This window comes from Mobula hypostoma, chromosome 28, assembly GCF_963921235.1.
Source record: "Mobula hypostoma chromosome 28, sMobHyp1.1, whole genome shotgun sequence".
Classification (NCBI taxonomy): Eukaryota; Metazoa; Chordata; class Chondrichthyes; order Myliobatiformes; family Myliobatidae; genus Mobula; species Mobula hypostoma.
In genome coordinates, this window is record NC_086124.1 from 31,948,552 (window position 1) to 31,972,016 (window position 23,465).

The 23,465-nt window shown below is 55.8% G+C and overlaps 1 protein-coding gene across 1 annotated transcript in view; it reads left to right on the forward strand.

Moving 5' to 3' along the window:
• Positions 1-23,465, forward strand: part of LOC134338873 (uncharacterized) — a 28,329-nt gene that overhangs the window by 3,553 nt on the left and 1,311 nt on the right. The window lies entirely within an intron of this gene.

The window sequence follows — 23,465 nt, forward strand, 5'->3', positions numbered from 1 at the left end:
GGCCTCCTATCTCGTCAGAGTGACAGATCCTGTTTCTGAAGAGGGTGGAATCCTTTGCCACGGACAATGAGGGGTTGTTGGGTATATTTAAAACAGAGCTTGGTAGGTTCTTGTTTAGTCAAAGGTTATGGGGTTGAGAGGGGTGATAAATCAGTCCTGACGAAGGGTTCCGGCCCGAAACGTTGACTGATCGTTTCCACGGATGCTGCCCGACCTGCTGAGTTCCTCCAGCGTGTTGTGCGTGTTGCTTTGACCCCAGCATCTGCAGAGTATTTTGTGTTTATAAATCAGCCACGGTGGATCAGTGGAGCCTAATTCCGCACCTATGTCTTAGGCAAAACACACAAAATGCTAGAGGTACTCAGCACCTATGGAAATGAATAAACAGTCGGCGCTTCGGGCCGAGGACAGAGAAGGAAGGGGGAAGACACCAGAATAACAAAAGGGTGGGGAGAGGGGAAGGAGGCTAGCTAGAGGGTGATAGGTGAAGCCAGGAGGGTGGGAAAGGTCAGGGCTGGAGAGGAAGGAATCTGATAGGAGAGGAGGGTGGACCATGGGAGAAAGGGAAGGAGGAGGGGCACCAGGGGAGGTGAGCGGGGTTGAGAGGCCAGAGTGGGGAAATGAAAAAGAGGGGAGGGGGAAGGAATTTTTTTAAAAGGAAGGAGAAATTGATGTTCATGCAGTCAGTTCGGAGGCAACCCAGATGGAATATAAGGTGTTGCTCCTCCACCCTAAGGGTGGCCTGTGTCTTATGTCTTATGATATTCTGATTACATGTATACCACCAGACGAAACAATCACGGTACACCCACAGTACATATATCACACACACAACGTAAAACAGAATATTACCACAAATGAGATAAAGTACAATTGGAAATGCATGTGAGGTGCACAGTGCAGGTGAACAGTAAACAGCTGGCTGTCCCAGGGACGAGACCTCGGTGGTGGCCGGGTATTCATTAGTCTCACAGCCCGAGGGAAGAAGCTGTTACCCAGTCTGACAGTCCTAGTCCTGATGCTCCTGTACCTCCTCCCAGACGGGAGTGGGTCAGAGAGATTGTGGTAGGGATCCTCAAGAGTGTTTCTGGTCCCTGATCTGCAACGGTCCCGGTAAGTGTCACAGGTCGTGGGGAGGGAGACCCCCAGTGAGCCTCTCGGTGGTCTTTGCTGTCCTCTGTAGGGTCTGGTGGTCTGATGTCTTGCAGCTTCCAAACCGCTCAGTGATGCAGCCAGACAGGACACCCCGGACAGTGCTGCTGGGGAAAGCTGTTAGAACGGGCGCCGGGAGCCTAGCAGGCCTCAGAGGGAGTAGACGCTGCGGTGACCGGTGAGGAGGTGTCGTGGGCCCAGGTTCGATCGTCCGTTCTGTGCACAGCAAGGAGCTTCGTGCTGTTCACTCTCTCCACGGCAGAGCCATTGACGTCCAGTGGAGAGTGGCCAACCTGTGCCTTCCTGAAGTCCACAGTCACCTCTTCTGTCGTGTCCATGTTGAGACTGGGGCTGTCGATCTCACACCGTCTGCCTCTCCTCTGTCTGCTGACTCCTCATTGTGGCCGACGAGGCCAGTCGCCGCAGCGTCATCGGCGAACGATGATGCGGTTTGAGCTGGATGTGACAGCGCAAGTCAGCAGCGGACTGAGCACACAGCCTTGCGTGATTGAGCTTCAAAGCTCAAAGTAAAATTTACGATCCAAGTACATACACGTCACCATGTGCAACCCTGAGATTCGTTTTCTGCGGGCATACTTAGCAAATCTATAGAACAGTAACTGTAAACAGGATCTGTAAACTGTGAACATCAGGAACTGTAAACGGCGCAAATGCAGATAATAAATAATGAGCATGAAATAACAAGATGAAAGCTGCTTAGGTGAGTGGAGCTATCTATCCCCTTTTGTTCAGGAGCATGATGGTTGAGGGTAGTGACTGTTCTTGAACCTGCTGTGTGAGTCCTGAGGTTCTTGTACCTTCTACCTGGTGGCAGTGGTGAGAAAAGGGCCTGGCCTGGGTGGTGAGGATCTCTGATGATGGATGCTGCTTTTTTACGGTAATGTTTCATAGAGATGAGCTCAGTGTTTGACAGGGTTTTACCCGTGACGTACTGGGCCAAATCTACTACTTTCGTAGGATTTTCCACTCAAAGTGCCTGGGTGTTCTCGTGCCAGGCTGTACTGCAGCCAGTCAGCACACTTTCACCACACATCTATAGAGGTTTGCCAAGGTTTTGGAGGAGATGCTGGACTCCTCAGGAAGTAGAGGCCTTGTCGTGCTTTCTTCACAATTATATTCATATGATGGGTCCAGGACATTGTGTCACCCAGGAATTTAAAATTACTGACCCCCTCCACCTCTGATCCTCTGATGAGAACTGGCTCATGGACCTCTGATTGCCCTCTCCTGAAGTCTACAATCAGTTCCTTGGTCTTATTGACATTGAGTGAGAGGTTGTTGCTATTACACCACTCAGACAAGTTTTCAATCTCCCTTCTATACCATCTTTGATACAGCCCACCGCAGTGGTGTCATCAGCAAACTTGTATCTGGTGATAGAGCTGTACTGAGCCTCCTAGTCATCGGTGTACAGCGAGTAGAGCACACATCGCTGTGGTGCTCCTGAGCTGATGGAGATCGTGGAGGAGATGCTTTTGCCGATCTGAACTGACTGGGGTCTACAAGTGAGGAAATCCAGCATCCAGTTGCACAAGGGGGTATTGAGGCCCTGGTCATGGAGTTTACTGATTAGTTTTGAGGGGATGATGGTGTTAAATGCAGAGCTGTAATTGATAAAGAACATCCTGATGTGTGTACCTTTGCTGTCCCGATGTTCCAGGGCTGTGTGAAGAGCCGATGAGATGGCATCTGCTGTGGACCAGTTGCTTCGGCAGGTGAACTGGAGCGGATCCAAGTCACCACTTGGACAGCAGCTGATGTGCTTCAACACCAGCCTCTCAAAACACCTCATCACTGAGGGTGTGTCACTGGGCAGGATGTCACGCTCTTCCTGGGCACCAGTATGATTAAAGCCTGCTTGAAGCAGGTGGGTACTTCGCACTGCTAGAGCGGGAGGTTGAAGATATCCGTGAGCACACCAGCCAGTTGGTCAGCACGGGGCCAGGTACTCTGTCCTTTCCTCGGATTCACTCTCTTGAAGGCAGACTGCACGTCATGTTCAGTCACTGAGACCAGAGGATCGTCGGGAGACGTAGGGGTTCTTGATGGCTGCTCCGTGTTCTGGTGATCAAAGCGAGCACTGTAGGCATTGAGCTCATCTGGAAGCGAAGCTCTACTGCCTCCATGTCGCAGGAGGTTAGGGCACTCAAATCCTGCCACAGGCACCGAGCATCCCTCGTGGGTTCCAGTCTAGTCTGGAATCTCCACTTCGCCCGAGAGATGACTGTCCGGAGACCTTGTAGCACTCTTGATCTGCAGACTTGAGTGCCTCTGATCTGGGTTCCGGATCTCATTGTTCATCCCGGGCTTCTGATTAGGGAAAACCCTGAACGATTTCGTGGGGACGCACTCATCCACAGCTGTTCGAATATAATCTGTAACCACCCTGGTGTAGTTTTTCAGGTCCTGAATGGGTTCTCGAACACGGCCCAGTCACAGGCTGAAGGCAATCCCGTAACCGTTCTGTGCTTTCCCCGACCAAATCTTACTTGTCTTGCTCTCTGGAGCTGAAATGTGAGATGTTGCTGCCAACTCAGACTGACTGGGGACCTATTACCCAACACCAGGTCTAGTATGGCCTCTCCTCTTGTTGAACTATCTACAGGCTGATTGAAGAAACCCTCCTGGGTTGGATGGATCTAACAGACTCTGCCCCATCAGAAGGCTCCGGTCGATTTCGGGGAGTTGAAGTCACCAACAACAACAACCCTGTTGTTTTTACACCTTTCCCTAATCTGCGGGCACATCTGTTCCTGGATGTCCCAGTAGACGAGCCTCCATTACGCACCCCCCCCCGAGGACAGCTGCAGGAGGGAGGCTAGAGATCTGGCTGAGTGCTGTCACAACAACAACAAGGCCAAGGAGCTGATGATCGACTTCAGGAGGAGGAAACCAGAGGTCCATGAGCCAGTCCTCAAATCAGGGGATCGGAGTTGGAGAGCGTCAGCAATTTCATATTCCTCGGTGTTATCCAGCACGTGAGTGCCATTATGACAAAAGTACAGTAAAAACCTCTGCTTTCTTAGAAGTTTCAGAGGGTTTGGAATGACACCTCAAACTTTAACAAACTTCTATAAACTTTGTGGTGGAGGGTGTATTGTTTGTCTGTGTAATGCCCTGGAACAGAAAATCCTACAAAAAGTAGTGGATACAGTCCAGTCCGTCACAGGTAAAGCCCTCCCCACCACTGAGCACATCAACATGGAGCGTTGTCGCAGGGAAGCGTCATCCATCATCAGGGACCCCCCACCACCCAGGCCACGCTCTCTTCTTGTTGCTGCCTTCAGGAAGAAGGTCCAGGAGCCTCTGGACTCACACCACCAGGTTCAGGAGCAGTTATTACCCCTCAACCATCAGACTCCTGAACCAGAGGGGATAACTTCACTCACCCAGCTCTGCACTTTTCTCACTGAACTAGACTCACTTTGAAGGACTCATCTCATGTTCTTGAAATTTATTCTTATTTACTTATCCTTTCTTTTAGTATTTGCACTTTTTTTTGCCCGTTGGCTATTTGTCCAATCGTTGTGTGTGGCCTTTCATTGATTCTGTTTTGTTTTTCATTGTGTTTACTGTGAGTGCCGACAAGGAAATGAATCTCAGAGCTGTATATGGTGACATAAACGTACTTTGATGTAAATTTCCTTTTTCATTTGAGTTGTCTGTCTGGTTTGGGACCTTGGGTCCGGACGTTGCCGGTCTCTTGTATTTACAGCCATTCACCAGACGGTGGCGGTGTCTCTCCGTTTGGAGAGTCAAACACTCCCTACCCCATCCTACCCCTCACACACAGGCAGCGTGTCCCTGACCCTGTGACAAACCACCGCCCAGCACTGACCCTCCCCAACTCTGTGACCCCCCCCACCCTCTCCATCCCTCCCAGAATCTGTGACCCCTCCCTCCCCTACACCGCTCCATGTCCCTCCGACCCCCTCCCTGCCCTACACCCCCCTCCCTCCCCTACATCCCTCCCAGTCTCTGTGACCCCTCCCTCCCCGACACCCCTCCCTGTCTCTGTGACCCCCCCACCCTCTCCATCCCTCCCAGAATCTGTGACCCCTCCCTCCCCTACACCCCTCCCTGTCTCTGTGACCCCCCCACCCTCTCCATCCCTCCCAGAATCTGTGACCCCTCCCTCCCCTACATCCCTCCCAGTCTCTGTGACCCCTCCCTCCCCTACACCCTTCCCTGTCTCTGTGACCCCCTCCCTCTCCATCCCTCCCAGAATCTGTGAACCCCTCCCTCCCCTACACCGCTCCATGTCCCTCCGACCCCCTCCCTGCCCTACACCCCCCTCCCTCCCCTACATCCCTCCCAGTCTCTGTGACCCCTCCCTTCCCTACACCCTTCCCTGTCTCTGTGACCCCCCTCCCTCTCCATCCCTCCCAGAATCTGTGAACCCTTCCCTCCCCTACACCTCTCCCTGTCTCTGTGACCCCTCCCTCCCCTACACCCCTCCCTGTCTCTGTGACCCCCCCACCCTCTCCATCCCTCCCAGAATCTGTGAACCCCTCCCTCCCCTACACCGCTCCATGTCCCTCCGACCCCCTCCCTGCCCTACACCCCCCTACCTCCCCTACATCCCTCCCAGTCTCTGTGACCCCTCCCTCCCCTACACCCTTCCCTGTCTCTGTGACCCCCCTCCCTCTCCATCCCTCCCAGAATCTGTGAACCCCTCCATCCCCTACACCGCTCCATGTCCCTCCGACCCCCTCCCTACCACACCACCTTCCCTCCCCTACATCCCTCCCAGTCTCTGTGACCCCTCCCTCCCCTACACCCTTCCCTGTCTCTGTGACCCCCCTCCCTCTCCATCCCTCCCAGAATCTGTGAACCCCTCCATCCCCTACACCGCTCCATGTCCCTCCGACCCCCTCCCTGCCCCACACCCCCTTCCCTCCCCTACATCCCTCCCAGTCTCTGTGACCCCTCCCTCCCCTACACCCCTCCCTGTCTCTGTGACCCCCTCCCTCTCCATCCCTCCCAGAATCTGTGAACCCTTCCCACCCCTACACCTCTCCCTGTCTCTGTGACCCCCTCCCTCCCCTACACCCCACCCTGTCTCTGTGACCCCCTCCCTCCCCTACACCCTTCCCTGTCTCTGTGACCTCCTCCCTCCCCTACACCCCTCCCTGTCTCTGTGACCCCCTCCCTCTCCATCCCTCCCAGAATCTGTGAACCCCTCCCTCCGCTACACCGCTCCATGTCCCTCCGACCCCCTCCCTGCCCTACACCCCCTCCCTCCCCTACATCCCTCCCAGTCTCTGTGACCCCTCCCTCCCCTACACCTCTCCCAGTCTCTGTGACCCCCTCCCTCCCCTACACCCGTCACTGTCTCTGTGACCCCTCTCCCTCTCCATCCCTCCCAGAATCTGTGAACCCCTCCCTCCGCTACACCGCTCCGTCCCTCCGACCCCCTCCTTCCCCTACATCCCTCCCAGTCTCTGTGACCCCTCCCTCCCCTACACCCCTCCCTGTCTCTGTGACCCCCCTCCCTCCACTACACCCCTCCCTGTCTCTGTGACCCCCTCCCTCTCCATCCCTCCCAGAATCTGTGAACCCCTCCCTCCCCTACACCGCTCCATGTCCCTCCGACCCCCTCCCTGCCCTACACCCCCTCCCTCCCCTACATCCCTCCCAGTCTCTGTGACCCCTCCCTCCCCTACACCTCTCCCAGTCTCTGTGACCCCCTCCCTCCCCTACACCCCTCCCAGTCTCTGTGACCCCCTCCCTCCCCTACACCTCTCCCTGTCTCTGTGACCCCCTCTCTCCCCTACACCCCTCCCAGTCTCTGTGACCCCACTCCCTCGCCTACACCTCTCCCTGTCTCTGTGACCCCTCCCTCCCCTACACCGCTCCCTGTCTCTGTGACCCCTCCCTCTCTGTGAACCCCTCCCTCCCCTACACCGCTCCATGTCCCTCCGACCCCCTCCCTGCCCTACACCCCCTCCCTCCCCTACATCCCTCCCCATCTCTGTGACCCCTTCCCTCCCCTACACCCCTCCCTGGCTCTGTGACCCCCTCCCTCCCCTACACCCCTCCCCATCTCTGTGACCCCCTCCCTACCCTACACCCCTCCCCATCTCTGTGACCCCCTCCCTCCCCTACACCCCTCCCCATCTCTGTGACCTCCCTCCCTCCCCTACACCCCTCACAGTCTCTGTGACCCCTCCCTCCCCTACACCCCTCCCCATCTCTGTGACCTCCCTCCCTCCCCTACACCCCTCACAGTCTCTGTGACCCCTCCCTCCCCTACACCCCTCCCCATCTCTGTGACCTCTCTCCCTCCCCTACACCCCTCCCCATCTCTGTGACCTCTCTCCCTCCCCTACACCCCTCACTGTCTCTGTGACCCCTCCCTCCCCTACACCCCTCCCCATCTCTGTGACCTCCCTCCCTCCCCTACACCCCTCACTGTCTCTGTGACCCCTCCCTCCCCTACACCCCTCCCCATCTCTGTGACCCCCTCCCTCCCCTACACCCCTCCCCATCTCTGTGACCCCCTCCCTCCCCTACACCCCTCCCCATCTCTGTGACCTCCCTCCCTCCCCTACACCCCTCCCAGTCTCTGTGACCCCTCCCTCCCTCTCCATCCCTCCCAGAATCTGTGAACCCCTCCATCCCCTACACCCCTCCCTGTCTCTGTGACCCCCTCCCTCTCCATCCCTCCCAGAATCTGTGAACCCTTCCCTCCCCTATATCTCTCCCTGTCTCTGTGACCCCCTCCCTCCCCTACACCCCTCCCTGTCTCTGTGACCCCCTCCCTCCCCTACACCCCTCCCTGTCTCTGTGACCACCTCCCTCCCCTACACCCCTCCCTGTCTGTGACCACCCTCCCTCTCCATCCCTCCCAGAATCTGTGAACCCCTCCCTCCGCTACACCGCTCCATGTCCCTCCGACCCCCTCCCTGCCCTACACCCCCTCCCTCCCCTACATCCCTCCCAGTCTCTGTGACCCCTCCCTCCCCTACACCTCTCCCAGTCTCTGTGACCCCCTCCCTCCCCTACACCCCTCCCTGTCTCTGTGACCCCCTCCCTCCCCTACACCCCTCCCTGTCTCTGTGACCCCCTCCCTCCCCTACACCTCTCCCTGTCTCTGTGACCCCCCTCCCTCTCCATCCCTCCCAGAATCTGTGAACCCCTCCCTCCGCTACACCGCTCCATGTCCCTCCGACCCCCTCCCTGCCCTACACCCCCCTCCCTCCCCTACATCCCTCCCAGTCTCTGTGACCCCTCCCTCCCCTACACCCCTCCCTGTCTCTGTGACCCCCCTCCCTCTCCATCCCTCCCAGAATCTGTGAACCCCTCCATCCCCTACACGCTCCATGTCCCTCCGACCCCCTCCCTGCCCTACACCCCCTCCCTCCCCTACATCCCTCCCAGTCTCTGTGACCCCTCCCTCCCCTACACCCCTCCCTGTCTCTGTGACCCCCCTCCCTCTCCATCCCTCCCAGAATCTGTGAACCCTTCCCTCCCCTACACCTCTCCCTGTCTCTGTGAACCCCTCCCTCCCCTACACCGCTCCATGTCCCTCCGACCCCCTCCCTGCCCTACACCCCCCTCCCTCCCCTACATCCCTCCCAGTCTCTGTGACCCCCTCCCTACCCTACACCCCTCCCTGTCTCTGTGACCCCCTCCCTCCCCTACACCCGTCACTGTCTCTGTGACCCCCCTCCCTCTCCATCCCTCCCAGAATCTGTGAACCCTTCCCTCCCCTACACCTCTCCCTGTCTCTGTGAACCCCTCCCTCCCCTACACCGCTCCATGTCCCTCCGACGCCCTCCCTGCCCTACACCCCCCTCCCTCCCCTACATCCCTCCCAGTCTCTGTGACCCCCTCCCTCCCCTACACCCCTCCCTGTCTCTGTGACCCCCTCCCTCCCCTACACCCGTCACTGTCTCTGTGACCCCCCTCCCTCTCCATCCCTCCCAGAATCTGTGAACCCCTCCCTCCGCTACACCGCTCCGTCCCTCCGACCCCCTCCTTCCCCTACATCCCTCCCAGTCTCTGTGACCCCTCCCTCCCCTACACCTCTCCCAGTCTCTGTGACCCCCTCCCTCCCCTACACCCCTCCCTGTCTCTGTGACCCCCTCCCTCCCCTACACCCGTCACTGTCTCTGTGACCCCCCTCCCTCTCCATCCCTCCCAGAATCTGTGAACCCCTCCCTCCGCTACACCGCTCCGTCCCTCCGACCCCCTCCTTCCCCTACATCCCTCCCAGTCTCTGTGACCCCTCCCTCCCCTACACCCCTCCCGGTCTCTGTGACCCCCCCTCCCTCCACTACACCCCTCCCAGTCTCTGTGACCCCCTCCCTCTCCATCCCTCCCAGAATCTGTGAACCCCTCCCTCCCCTACACCGCTCCATGTCCCTCCGACCCCCTCCCTGCCCTACACCCCCTCCCTCCCCTACATCCCTCCCAGTCTCTGTGACCCCTCCCTCCCCTACACCTCTCCCAGTCTCTGTGACCCCCTCCCTCCCCTACACCCCTCCCTGTCTCTGTGACCCCCTCCCTCCCCTACACCCCTCCCTGTCTCTGTGACCCCCTCCCTCCCCTACACCTCTCCCTGTCTCTGTGACCCCCCTCCCTCTCCATCCCTCCCAGAATCTGTGAACCCCTCCCTCCGCTACACCGCTCCATGTCCCTCCGACCCCCTCCCTGCCCTACACCCCCCTCCCTCCCCTACATCCCCCCCAGTCTCTGTGACCCCTCCCTCCCCTACACCCCTCCCTGTCTCTGTGACCCCCCTCCCTCTCCATCCCTCCCAGAATCTGTGAACCCCTCCATCCCCTACACGCTCCATGTCCCTCCGACCCCCTCCCTGCCCTACACCCCCTCCCTCCCCTACATCCCTCCCAGTCTCTGTGACCCCTCCCTCCCCTACACCCCTCCCTGTCTCTGTGACCCCCCTCCCTCTCCATTCCTCCCAGAATCTGTGAACCCTTCCCTCCCCTACACCTCTCCCTGTCTCTGTGAACCCCTCCCTCCCCTACACCGCTCCATGTCCCTCCGACCCCCTCCCTGCCCTACACCCCCCTCCCTCCCCTACATCCCTCCCAGTCTCTGTGACCCCCTCCCTACCCTACACCCCTCCCTGTCTCTGTGACCCCCTCCCTCCCCTACACCCGTCACTGTCTCTGTGACCCCCCTCCCTCTCCATCCCTCCCAGAATCTGTGAACCCTTCCCTCCCCTACACCTCTCCCTGTCTCTGTGAACCCCTCCCTCCCCTACACCGCTCCATGTCCCTCCGACGCCCTCCCTGCCCTACACCCCCCTCCCTCCCCTACATCCCTCCCAGTCTCTGTGACCCCCTCCCTCCCCTACACCCCTCCCTGTCTCTGTGACCCCCTCCCTCCCCTACACCCGTCACTGTCTCTGTGACCCCCCTCCCTCTCCATCCCTCCCAGAATCTGTGAACCCCTCCCTCCGCTACACCGCTCCGTCCCTCCGACCCCCTCCTTCCCCTACATCCCTCCCAGTCTCTGTGACCCCTCCCTCCCCTACACCTCTCCCAGTCTCTGTGACCCCCTCCCTCCCCTACACCCCTCCCTGTCTCTGTGACCCCCTCCCTCCCCTACACCCGTCACTGTCTCTGTGACCCCCCTCCCTCTCCATCCCTCCCAGAATCTGTGAACCCCTCCCTCCGCTACACCGCTCCGTCCCTCCGACCCCCTCCTTCCCCTACATCCCTCCCAGTCTCTGTGACCCCGCCCTCCCCCACCCCCCCCCCGGGCTCGTTGACCCCCCCTCCCGCCACTACCCCCCTCCGTGTCTCTGTGCCCCCCTCCCTCTCCATCCCTCCCAGAATCTGTGAACCCCTCCCTCCCCTACACCGCTCCATGTCCCTCCGACCCCCTCCCTGCCCTACACCCCCTCCCTCCCCTACAACCCTCCCAGTCTCTGTGACCCCTCCCTCCCCTACACCTCTCCCAGTCTCTGTGACCCCCTCCCTCCCCTACACCCCTCCCAGTCTCTGTGACCCCCTCCCTCCCCTACACCTCTCCCTGTCTCTGTGACCCCCTCCCTCCCCTACAGCCCTCCCTGTCTCTGTGACCCCCTCCTTCCCCTACACCCCTCCCAGTCTCTGTGACCCCCTCCCTCCCCTACACCTCTCCCTGTCTCTGTGACCCCCTCCCTCCCCTACACCTCTCCCAGTCTCTGTGACCCCCTCCCTCCCCTACACCCCTCCCAGTCTCTGTGACCCCCTCCCTCCCCTACACCTCTCCCTGTCTCTGTGACCCCCTCCCTCCCCTACACCCCTCCCAGTCTCTGTGACCCCACTACCTCCCCTACACCTCTCCCTGTCTCTGTGACCCCTCCCTCCCCTACACCTCTCCCTGTCTCTGTGACCCCTCCCTCTCTGTGAACCCCTCCCTCCCCTACACCGCTCCATGTCCCTCCGACCCCCTCCCTGCCCTACACCCCCCTCCCTCCCCTACATCCCTCCCCATCTCTGTGACCCCTTCCCTCCCCTACACCCCTCCCTGGCTCTGTGACCCCCTCCCTCCCCTACACCTCTCCCCATCTCTGTGACCCCCTCCCTACCCTACACCCCTCCCCATCTCTGTGACCCCCTCCCTCCCCTACACCCCTCCCCATCTCTGTGACCTCCCTCCCTCCCCTACACCCCTCACAGTCTCTGTGACCCCTCCCTCCCCTACACCCCTCCCCATCTCTGTGACCTTTCTCCCTCCCCTACACCCCTCACAGTCTCTGTGACCCCTCCCTCCCCTACACCCCTCCTCATCTCTGTGACCTCTCTCCCTCCCCTACACCCCTCACTGTCTCTGTGACCCCTCCCTCCCCTACACCCCTCCCCATCTCTGTGACCTCCCTCCCTCCCCTACAGCCCTCACAGTCTCTGTGACCCCTCCCTCCCCTACACCCCTCCCCATCTCTGTGACCTCCCTCCCTCCCCTACACCCCTCACAGTCTCTGTGACCCTTCCCTCCCCTACACCCCTCCCCATCTCTGTGACCTCCCTCCCTCCCCTACACCCCTCACTGTCTCTGTGACCCTTCCCTCCCCTACACCCCTCCCCATCTCTGTGACCTCCCTCCCTCCCCTACACCCCTCACTGTCTCTGTGACCCTTCCCTCACCTACACCCCTCCCCATCTCTGTGACCTCCCTCCCTCCCCTACACCCCTCACTGTCTCTGTGACCCCTCCCTCCCCTACACCCCTCCCCATCTCTGTGACCTCCCTCCCTCCCCTACACCCCTCACAGTCTCTGTGACCCCTCCCTCCCCTACACCCCTCCCCATCTCTGTGACCTCCCTCCCTCCCCTACACCCCTCACAGTCTCTGTGACCTCTCCCTCCCCTACACCCCTCCCCATCTCTGTGACCTCCCTCCCTCCCCTACACCCCTCACAGTCTCTGTGACCCCTCCCTCCCCTACACCCCCCATCTCTGTGACCTCCCTCCCTCCCCTACAGCCCTCACAGTCTCTGTGACCCCTCCCTCCCCTACACCCCTCCCCATCTCTGTGACCTCCCTCCCTCCCCTACACCCCTCACTGTCTCTGTGACCCCTCCCTCCCCTACACCCCTCCCCATCTCTGTGACCCCCTCCCTACCCTACACCCCTCCCCATCTCTGTGACCCCCTCCCTCCCCTACACCCCTCCCCATCTCTGTGACCTCCCTCCCTCCCCTACACCCCTCACAGTCTCTGTGACCCCTCCCTCCCCTACACCCCTCCCCCTCTCTGTGACCTCCCTCCCTCCCCTACACCCCTCACAGTCTCTGTGACCCCTCCCTCCCCTACACCCCTCCCCATCTCTGTGACCTCCCTCCCTCCCCTACACCCCTCACAGTCTCTGTGACCCTTCCCTCCCCTACACCCCTCCCCATCTCTGTGACCTCCCTCCCTCCCCAACACCCCACACTGTCTCTGTGACCCTTCCCTCCCCTACACCCCTCCCCATCTCTGTGACCTCCCTCCCTCCCCTACACCCCTCACTGTCTCTGTGACCCTTCCCTCCCCTACACCCCTCCCCATCTCTGTGACCTCCCTCCCTCCCCTACACCCCTCACTGTCTCTGTGACCCCTCCCTCCCCTACACCTCTCCCTGTCCCTGTGACCCCCTCTGACTCCTCCCCATGTCGTGCCTGGGATCTTGCTGCATACCATGTTGAATTTCCAGCCATTCTGTTTGCTCTGCTCCTTCAGTCCCTCTCTGTGCCCTCGACCAGCCACAGCCATCCCCAATCCCCCATATCCCCCATCCCCATCCCCCATCCCCATATCCCCCATATCCCCATCCCCCATATCCCCATCCCCCATATCCCCCATCCCCCATATGCCCCATCCCCCATATCCCCCATCCCCATATCCCCCATCCCCATATCCCCATCCCCCATATCCCCATCCCCATATCCCCCATCCCCCATATCCCCACCCCCCATATCCCCCATCCCCCAATCCCCCACCCCCCCATATCTCCCATATCCCCCATATCTCCCATATCCCCACCCCCCATATCCCCATCCCCCAATCCCCATCCCCATATCCCCCACCCCCCCATATCTCCCATATCCCCCATATCTCCCATATCCCCACCCCCCATATCCCCATCCCCCAATCCCCATCCCCATATCCCCCACCCCCCATATCTCCCATATCCCCATCCCATATCCCCACCCCCATATCCCCATCCCCCATACCTCTCATCCCCCATATCTCCCATCCCCATATATCCATCCCTATATCTCCCATCCCCCATCCCCATATCTCCCATCCCCCATATCCCCATCCCCCATATCTCCATCCCCATCCCCATCCCCATATCTCCCATCCCCATCCCCCATATCCCCCTCCCCCATATCTCCCATCCCCCATATCCCCATCCCCCATCCCCTTCACCGTCCTGCCACTTACTCAGTGCCCTGTGAACTCCAGTGGGACAATCCTGTATCCACGTGTTTAGTGTGTGTGTGTGTGTGTGTGTGTGTGTGTGTGAGAGAGAGAGAGAGTGCACGCTAATATGTGAGAAAGTGAGTATGTGCCTATCTGTCTGTCTCTGTGTGTTTGTGAGAGTGTATATCTGTGTCTGTCTGAGTGTGTGAGAGTGTCTGTGTGTGTGTGTTTGTGTCTGTGTGTGTGTCTGTGTGCGTGTGTGAGTGTCTGTGTTTTGAGTGTGTGTGTGACAGTGTCTGTGTGTCCAGGTTCTCAAGCGGGAGGGTGAGCAGACAGAGGCTGGGTGCACATCGGCACCAATGACGTTGGTAGAAAGCAGCAAAAGGTCCTGCGCATTGAGTGTAGGGAGATAGGGAAGCAGCTGAAGAACAGGACATCTGAGGTAGTAATCTCCAGATCACTCCCTGTGCACGTGGGAAGGAATACAATGGTAGTACAGATGAATGCATGGCTGAGGAATTGGTCAGGGACAGGGTTTCAGATTTCTGGATCATTGGGATCTCTTCTGGACGAGGTATGACCTGTACAAAAAGAACGGGTTACACCTGAACCTGACAGGGACCAATATGCTTGCAGACAGGTTTGCTGGAGCTGCTGGGGAGGATTTAAACTCATTTTTCAGGGGGATGGGAACTGGGGTAACAAGGCTGAGGGTGGAGGAGTTTGTATACAAGTACATGCAGTGTGTAGTGAGACTGTGAGGAGGAACAGGGGGAAATTGCAGTCACTGGGGTGTATTCCAGTGTAACATGGGGCAAATTTGAACGGTGACAGATACAGAACTGAAGGTGTTACATTTGAATGCATGCGGTATATGGAATAAGGTAGATGATCTTATAGCACGGTTAGAGATTGGCAGGTATGACGTGGGCATCACTGAGTCAAGGCTGAAAGAAGATCATAGTTGGGACCTTAACACACTGTATTGAAAGGGCAGGCAGGTAGGCAGAGGGTGTGTTGGTAAAAAATGAAAACAAATCCTTTGAAACAGGTGACATAGGATCAGGAGATGTAGAATCTCTAAGGGGAGAGTTAAAAAATTGCAAGAGTAAAAAGACCCTGGTGGATACAGGCCTCCAAATGGTAGCCAGGATGTGAGCCACAAGTTACAGTGGAAGATAGACAATGCATATCAAAAGGGCACTGTTTTGATATACAGGTAGATCTTAAGAGAGAGAATTTGTAGAATGCCTGCAAGATGGCTTTTTAGAGTAGCTTGTGGTTGAGCCCAATAAAAGGATTGGGTGTATGAGACAGATTTTATTAGGGAGCTTAAGGTAAAGAAACCTTGGGAGACAGTGATAGAATTCATGATGCACTTTGAGGAGAAGAAGCTAAAACCAGATGTATCAGTATTACAGTGGAGTAAAGGGAATTACAGAGGCATGAGAGAGGAGCTGGCCAAAGTTGATTGGAAGGGGACACTAGCAGGGATGACGGCAGAGCAGCAATGGCTGGAGTATCTATGAGCAATTCTGAAGGCACAGGATAGATACATCCCAAAAAAGTGTTTTACCGGGGGGATGAGCAACTGTGACTGACAAGGGAAGTCAAAGACAGCTTAAATCTCCCTATACGCCGTCCCATCACGCACTCCCGGGGTCAGACACAGAGTGAAGCTCCCTCCATACCGTCCCATCACACACTCCCGGGGTCAGACACAGAGTGAATCTCCCTCCACACCGTCCCATCACACACTCACGGGGTCAGACACAGAGTGAAGCTCCCTCCATACTGTCCCATCACACACTCCCGGGGTCAGACACAGAGTGAAGCTCCCTCCATACTGTCCCATCACACACTCCCGGGGTCAGACACAGAGTGAAGCTCCCTCCATACTGTCCCATCACACACTCCCGGGGTCAGACACAGAGTGAATCTCCCTCCACACCGTCCCATCACACACTCCCGGGGTCAGACACAGAGTGAAACTCCCTCCACACCGTCCCATCACACACTCCCGGGGTCAGACACAGAGTGAAGCTCCCTCCATACCGTCCCATCACACACTCCCGGGGTCAGACACAGAGTGAATCTCCCTCCACACTGTCCCATCACACACTCCCGGGGTCAGACACAGAGTGAAGCTCCCTCCATACTGTCCCATCACACACTCCCGGGGTCAGACACAGAGTGAAGCTCCCTCCATACCGTCCCATCACACACTCCCGGGGTCAGACACAGAGTGAAGCTCCCTCCATACTGTCCCATCACACACTCCCGGGGTCAGACACAGAGTGAATCTCCCTCCACACCGTCCCATCACACACTCCCGGGGTCAGACACAGAGTGAAACTCCCTCCACACCGTCCCATCACACACTCCCGGGGTCAGACACAGAGTGAATCTCCCTCCACACCGTCCCATCACACACCCCCGGGGTCAGACACAGAGTGAAGCTCCCTCCATACTGTCCCATCACACACTCCCGGGGTCAGACACAGAGTGAATCTCCCTCCACACCGTCCCATCACACACCCCCGGGGTCAGACACAGAGTGAAGCTCCCTCCATACTGTCCCATCACACACTCCCGGGGTCAGACACAGAGTGAAACTCCCTCCACACCGTCCCATCACACACTCCCGGGGTCTGACACAGAGTGAGCCACCTCTACTCTGTCCAATCACTCTCGGGACTGGGTGAGCACTGGACTGATTGACTGTGATCGAGGACGGCTGCTCTCAGTATGTGGAGCCGAGCTGGAGAGTGGTAATCCCACTGGGAAAATGGAGATGCAGGGAGTTTTATTCTGAGGATGAAGGACACTCATGTTTTTGTTGGGAACAGTACTGAGCGATCTATTGGACGGGCTGTGCGATGGCAGGATGGTGCTTGTGGTTTCAGCTTCACATTAGGATTGGAATTGGTTTATTATTGTCACAGATACAGTGAAAAGCTGGCCTGGCATACTGTCACACAGATCAGATCGTTACACAGTGCATTGAGGGAGAACGGGGAGACAATAACAATGTAGAATGAAGTGTCACAGTTACAGAGAGAGTGCAGTGCAGATAGGTAGTGAGGTGCAGAGGCCATGACACGGTCGATTGTCAGGCTTATCAGACTGGGAAACCATTCAATAGCCTGGTGACGGCGGGTAGAAGCTGTCCTGGACCCTGGTGGGACTGATTTTTAGGCATTTTTGTAGCTTCTGTCCAATGTGAGAGGGGAGAAGAATTTGTCTGGGGTGGGGTGGGTCCTTGATGATGTTGGCTGCTTTACTGAGGCAGTGGGAAGGGTAGACTGAGTCCATGGAGGGGGTGGGGGCTGGTTTCTGTGATGTGCTGAGCTGTGTCCACATCTCTCTATGGTTTCTTGCACAGACACCCCTTCCCACCGCAATATGTATAACGTGCTCTCAGACACCAAAACAGCAGTGGGGCAAGTGCCTGGAATGAGGAATGGGTTTGAGGGGAGAGGGAGAGACTTGGTGTGTATTTGTACAAGTGTGTGTGTGTGTGTGAGAGAGATTGTGTGTCTCAGAGAGTGAGTGTGTGAGGGAATGAGAGTGTGTGAGAAGGCGAGTGTGTGAGTGAGAGAGAGAGTGTGTGTGAGAGAGAGGGAAAGAGAGACTGTGTGAGAGGGGGAATGAGAGTGTGTGTATTTGTGTGAGGGGGGGAGTGTGTGAGTGAGAGAGGGAAAGAAAGATTGTGTATGAGAGAGAGTGTGTGTGAGAGGGAGAGAGAGAAAATCATATGGATGATGTTAGAGGAGTGGATGTGCTGTGTATGGATTTTAGTGAGGTGTTTGATAAGGTTCCCCATGGTTGGTTCAGGAAGTCGGGAGGTGTGACAGCTGGGAAAAGTGCCAGGATTATCATGGGTAAAGGTGATGAATTTAGAGCATGGATCAGGTCATGGAACTACAACATCGTGGCTTTTACAGAGACTTAGTACTGAGAGAGGGGCAGGAACGGGTGGTTAATACCCTAGGGTTTTGATGCTTTAGAAAAGATAGTGGGGGGGTAAAAGGGGTGTGTGTGTGGGGGGGTAAAAGGGGTGTGTGTGGGGGGGTAAAAAGGGTGTGTGTGGGGGGGGGTAAAAGGGGTGTGTGTGGGGGGGGTAAAAGGGGTGTGTGGGGGGGGGTAAAAGGGGTGTGTGTGGGGGGGTAAAAGGGGTGTGTGGGGGGGGGGGTAAAAGGGGTGTGTGTGTGGGGGGGGTAAAAGGGGTGTGTGTGGGGGGGGGTAAAAGGGGTGTGTGTGTGGGGGGGTAAAAGGGGTGTGTGTGGGGGGGTAAAAGGGGTGTGTGTGTGGGGGGTAAAAGGGGTTGGGGGGTAAAAGGGGTGTGTGTGTGGGGGGGTAAAAGGGGTGTGTGTGTGGGGGGGGGGTAAAAGGGGTGTGTGTGGGGGGGGGTAAAAGGGGTGTGTGTGTGGGGGGGAAGGGGTGTGTGTGTGGGGGTAAAAGGGGTGTGTGTGGGGGGGGTAAAAGGGGTGTGTGTGTGGGGGTAAAAGGGGTGTGTGTGTGGGGGGTAAAAGGGGTGTGTGTGGGGGGGGGTAAAAGGGGTGTGTGTGGGTGGGGTAAAAGGGGTGTGTGTGGGGGGGGTAAAAGGGGTGTGTGTGTGGGGGGGGGTTGTACTACTAATCAGGAACAATATCACAGCTGCACTTGGAAGGACCAGAATGGAAGCTTATCCACTAAGTTAATATGGATAGAACTCAAAACCAGGAAGGGTGCAATGGGTCTGAGGGGATTGTACTACTGACACCCCCCCCCCCAGTAGTCACCAGGACAGAGATACAGGCGGATTAGGATGGTTGTTAGGGGGACTTAAACAGTTACGGGCTCCATGATAACGTAGTGGTTAGCGCGACAATATTACAACTTGGGGTGTTGAAGTTTGGACTTCAATCCGGTGCCCTCTGTAAGGAGCCTGTGCAATGCGTGGGCTTTCCCCAGGTGCTCTGGTTTCCACCCACAGTCCACAGACACACTACCTAGTAGGGTCATTGTAAATTGCTCCATGGTTAGGCTAGGGTCAAACGGGGGGTTGCTGGCAGGATGGCTGGAAGGGCCTATCGTGCGGTAAATCTCAATAAATAAAACGTCCCTGGGGCTTTCTGAGTGCGAGGTTTAGATGAGGCAGAATTTGTTAGGTACAATGGGTTTCTTGAATCAATACGTAGACAGTCCAACAAGAGGAGGGGCTCTATTGGATCTGGTGTTGGGTAATGAGCCTGGCCAGGTGACTAACCTGACAGTGAGTGAACAATGACCACAACTCCTTGTGTTTTAAGGTGGCTGCAGATAAGGTTAAGTATGGACCTTGTGGGAGAGTATTAAATTGGAGCAGGGCAAATTTTAAGAGTATAAGGCAGGAACGAGGGAGAGTTAATTGGGAACAGCTGTTTTTGGATGTTCACATCCAACACGTGGAAGGTGTTTATAGACCAACTGCACAGAGTACAGGACAGGTATGTTCCAGTCGGAAGGAAGGACGAGGCTGGCAAGGTAAGCCAACCTTGGATGTTAAGGGATTTAGTCAAGAAGAAAAAGGAAACATATGTAAAACTTAGGAAGCTAGAATCAAATAGAGCCCTTGAGGTTATAAAGAAACCAGAAAAGAATGCAGGAAGGGAATTAGGAAAGCCAAGAGGGGCCACGAAAAGTTCTTGGCAAGTAGGATTAAAGAGAGTCCAATGGCATTCTTTTCATTCATCAAGAGCAAGAAAATAACTAGGGAGGAGGTGGGACCACTCAGAGGTAAAGGGGGCAACATTTGCTCTGATGTCCGTATCCTCTCTAGCCACAGGCGAGGTCCTGGAGAACTGGCGAGTAGCTAAAGTTGTTCCATTGTTCAAGGGAACCAGGGATAGTCCTGGAAACTATAGACCAGTGAGTCTCATGTCAGAGGTATGGAGGTTACTAGAGAGAACTATTAGGGTTATGATTTATGAGCCTTTGGAAAACCGTGGCCTAATTAGGGAGTGCCAGCATGGCTTTGTGCGGGGCAAGTCGTGTCTTACTAACTTGATTGAGTTTATTGACGAAGTGACAAGGGTGATTGATGAAGGCAGCAGTGTGGATGTTGTCTACGTGAATTTTAGTAAGGCATTCGACAAGGTCCCTCCTGGGAGGCTCAGACAGAAGATTAAAATGCACAGGATCAATGGTGAATTGGCTGTTCCAGAGAAGACGCAGGGTGGTGGTTGAAGGGAGTACTGTGATTACTGGTGCTCTGCAGGGATCTGTACAGGAACCTCTGCTCTTTGTGGTGTGTTTCACGTCGGAGCTGATTACTGGCCCCAGGAGGAGGAAATGGGAGGTCCGCGAGCCATTCAGGGTCAGAGGTGGAGAGGGTCGGCAACTTAAAATTCTTCTCTGCTATTATTTCAGAGGACCTGCTCTAGGCCCAGAACGTAACTGCGGTTACTAAGAAAGCACGACAGTGGGTTTGCACCAGGCTTTGCAAACTAGGGGTTTGTGAAGATTTGGCATATGTAAAACTTTGACAAACATTTACAGATACGTAGTGGAGAGTATATTGACTGGCTGCACCACAACCTGGTATGGAAACACCAATAGCCTTGAAGAAAATCCTGTAAAAAGTAGTGGATACCATCCAGACCCTCATGGGTAAAGCCCTCCCCCCCCCCATTGAGCGCATCTAACACAGAAAGCAGAATGCATCATCATCATCAGGGACTCCCACCACCCAGATCATGCTCTCTTCTCACTGCGGCCGTGAGGAAGAAGGTAGAGAGGCCTCAAGACTCTCACCACCAGGTTCAGGAAGAGTTATTGCCCCTCAACCATCAGGCTCTTGAACCAAAGGGGATAACTTCACTTGCCCCATCACTGAAATGTCCCCACAACCAATGGACTCATTTTCAAGGGCTATTCATCTCATGTCCCCGATATTTATTGCTTATTCATTTGTTATTTTTCTTTTGTACTTGCAGAGTTGGTTGTCTTTTGCAGACTGGTTGGCACCCAAGTTGGAGCGGTCTTTCATTGATTCTATTATGGTTTTGGATTTACTGTGAATGCCCACAAGAAAATGTATACAGATGCGTACTTTGATAATAAATTTACTTTGAACTTTGATGATCTGGGTGAAGATGTACAGTACTGTGCGGGTAGGCTGCCCAAGACATTTGCACGGTATTATATATTATGTCTTGCCAGTTACCAAATAACACTTAATACTATTGAGCTATTACAAAGCTTAAGTACTCTTATTTTTGTTTCTCAAACACCTTCCTATTTTAGCCAATATACAGTACTGTGCAAAAGTCATAGGCACACCATATATACACATACACACACATATACATTCCTAGGACTTTGGCATAGCACTGTAGATGAGCAGGTTGGTAAATCTGCAGATGATACGAAGATCGGTGGTGGTGTGGGCAGTGTCGAAGACTGACGAAGAATAGAGTGGCATATAGATAGATCAGTGGCAGATATGGACGGAGAAAAAGCAGATGGAGTTTAACCCAGATAAATGTGAGGTGCTGTAGCTTGGCAAATGCAAGGAGAGAGTACACTGTTAAGGGGAAGACCCAAAACAGTGTTGATGAGGAGAGGGACTTTGGGGTCCAAGTTCTTAGCTCCCGGAAAGTGGCTAAACAGGTTGACCTGCCTTTATTAGTTGAGGCATTGACTTCAAAAGTCAAGAAGTTACGTTGCAACTTTATAAAACTCGAGTTAGGCCAGATCTGGAGTATTGCGCCAGTTCTAGTTGTCCTACTATCGGAAGGATGCCGAGGATTTGGAGAGGGTGCAGAAGAGTTTCGCCAGGGTGCTGCTTAGTTTGGAGGGCGTGGGCTGTCAGGAGAGGCTGGATAAAGTTGGGTTGTTGTCTCCAGTGCACCACAGGCTGAGGGCAGATCTGACAGGGGTTTGTAGGGTTATGGGAGGCATAGATAGAGTGGACAGGGAGTAGCTGGTCCCCAGGGTTGAAATATGTAATACGCATTTTGGGTGAGAGGGTGTAGTTTGAAAGGGGATGGGAGGGGTAAGTTTCTTTTAAACTCAGACTCAGAGTGGAGGATGTCTGGAATGTGCTGCTTGATATCGTGGTGGAGGCAAATACATTAGACGCTTTTAAAAGACATTTATTAGCCGTATGCATGTGAGGAAAATGGAAGGACTGTATAGGCAGAAGAAATTAGTTCAGTTAGCCATTTATAGGCATCCGTTAGTCTCATGAGACCACGGATTTGCACCTTGGAAGGTTTCCAGGATGCAGGCCTGGGCAAGGTTGTACGGAAGACCGGGAGTTGCCCATGCTGCAAGTCTCCCCTCTCCACACCACCGATGTTGTCCAAGGGAAGGGCACTAGGGCCGATACAGCTTGGCACCAGTGTCGTCGCAGAGCAATGTGTGGTTAAGTGCCTTGCTCAAGGACACAACACGCTGCCTCAGCTGAGACTCAAACTAGCGACCTTCAGATCACTAGACCGACGCCCTAACCACTTGGCCACACGCCAACAAGTTAGTTAGCCAATTAATTACTAGTTTAATTGGTTAAGCAAAACATCATGGGCCAAAGGGCCTGTTCGACTCCTGACCTGTGGATGTGTGGCGGGGGGGGGGTGTGTGGGCTAATGTGATGGATGTGGTGCATGGACTAACTCCACCCAGGTAATTGAAGTGTGTCCCATCACACTTTGACCTGCGGATCGGTCAGTGGGGCGGGGGTGGAAGGTAATGTGGCGGATGTGGAGTGCATGGACTAACCCCACCCAGGGAAGTGGGGATGTTCTGTCAGACTCTGACCTGCAGATGGGGGAGAGGCCTGCAGTATCAGGGGTTGAATCCCCTGCCCCGTCTCTGGCGTGCCTAGTTCCCAGGGTGCTGCTGGCATAAGGCTGTGACAGTGACTGGTCTGGTAATAAGAGCAGGGAAGCTGGCAGTCCCTCCCTGTACTATTCCTCTGTCTCAGTTCCAGCTGCCAACACTGGCCAGTGTGCTACTGTGATGAGCACACATTTCATTCCAGGAGGGAGATGAACTCCTTTTTTAAAGAAAGGGGCTTCCCTTCCTCCACCATCAACTCTGCTCTCAAACGCATCTCCCCCATTTCACGCACATCTGCTCTCACTCCATCCTCCCACCACCCCACTAGAAATAGGGTTCCCCTGGTCCTCACCTACCACCCCACCAGCCTCCGGGTCCAACATATTATTCTCCGTAACTTCCGCCACCTCCAACGGGATCCCACCACTAAGCACATCTTTCCCTCCCCCCCCTGCATTCCGCAGGGATCACTCCCTACACAACTCCCTTGTCCATTCGTCCCCCCCATCCCTCCCCACTGATCTCCCTCCTGGCACTTATCCGTGTAAGCGGAACAAGTGTTACACATGCCCTTACACTTCCTCCCTTACCACCATTCAGGGCCCCAAGCAGTCCTTCCAGGTGAG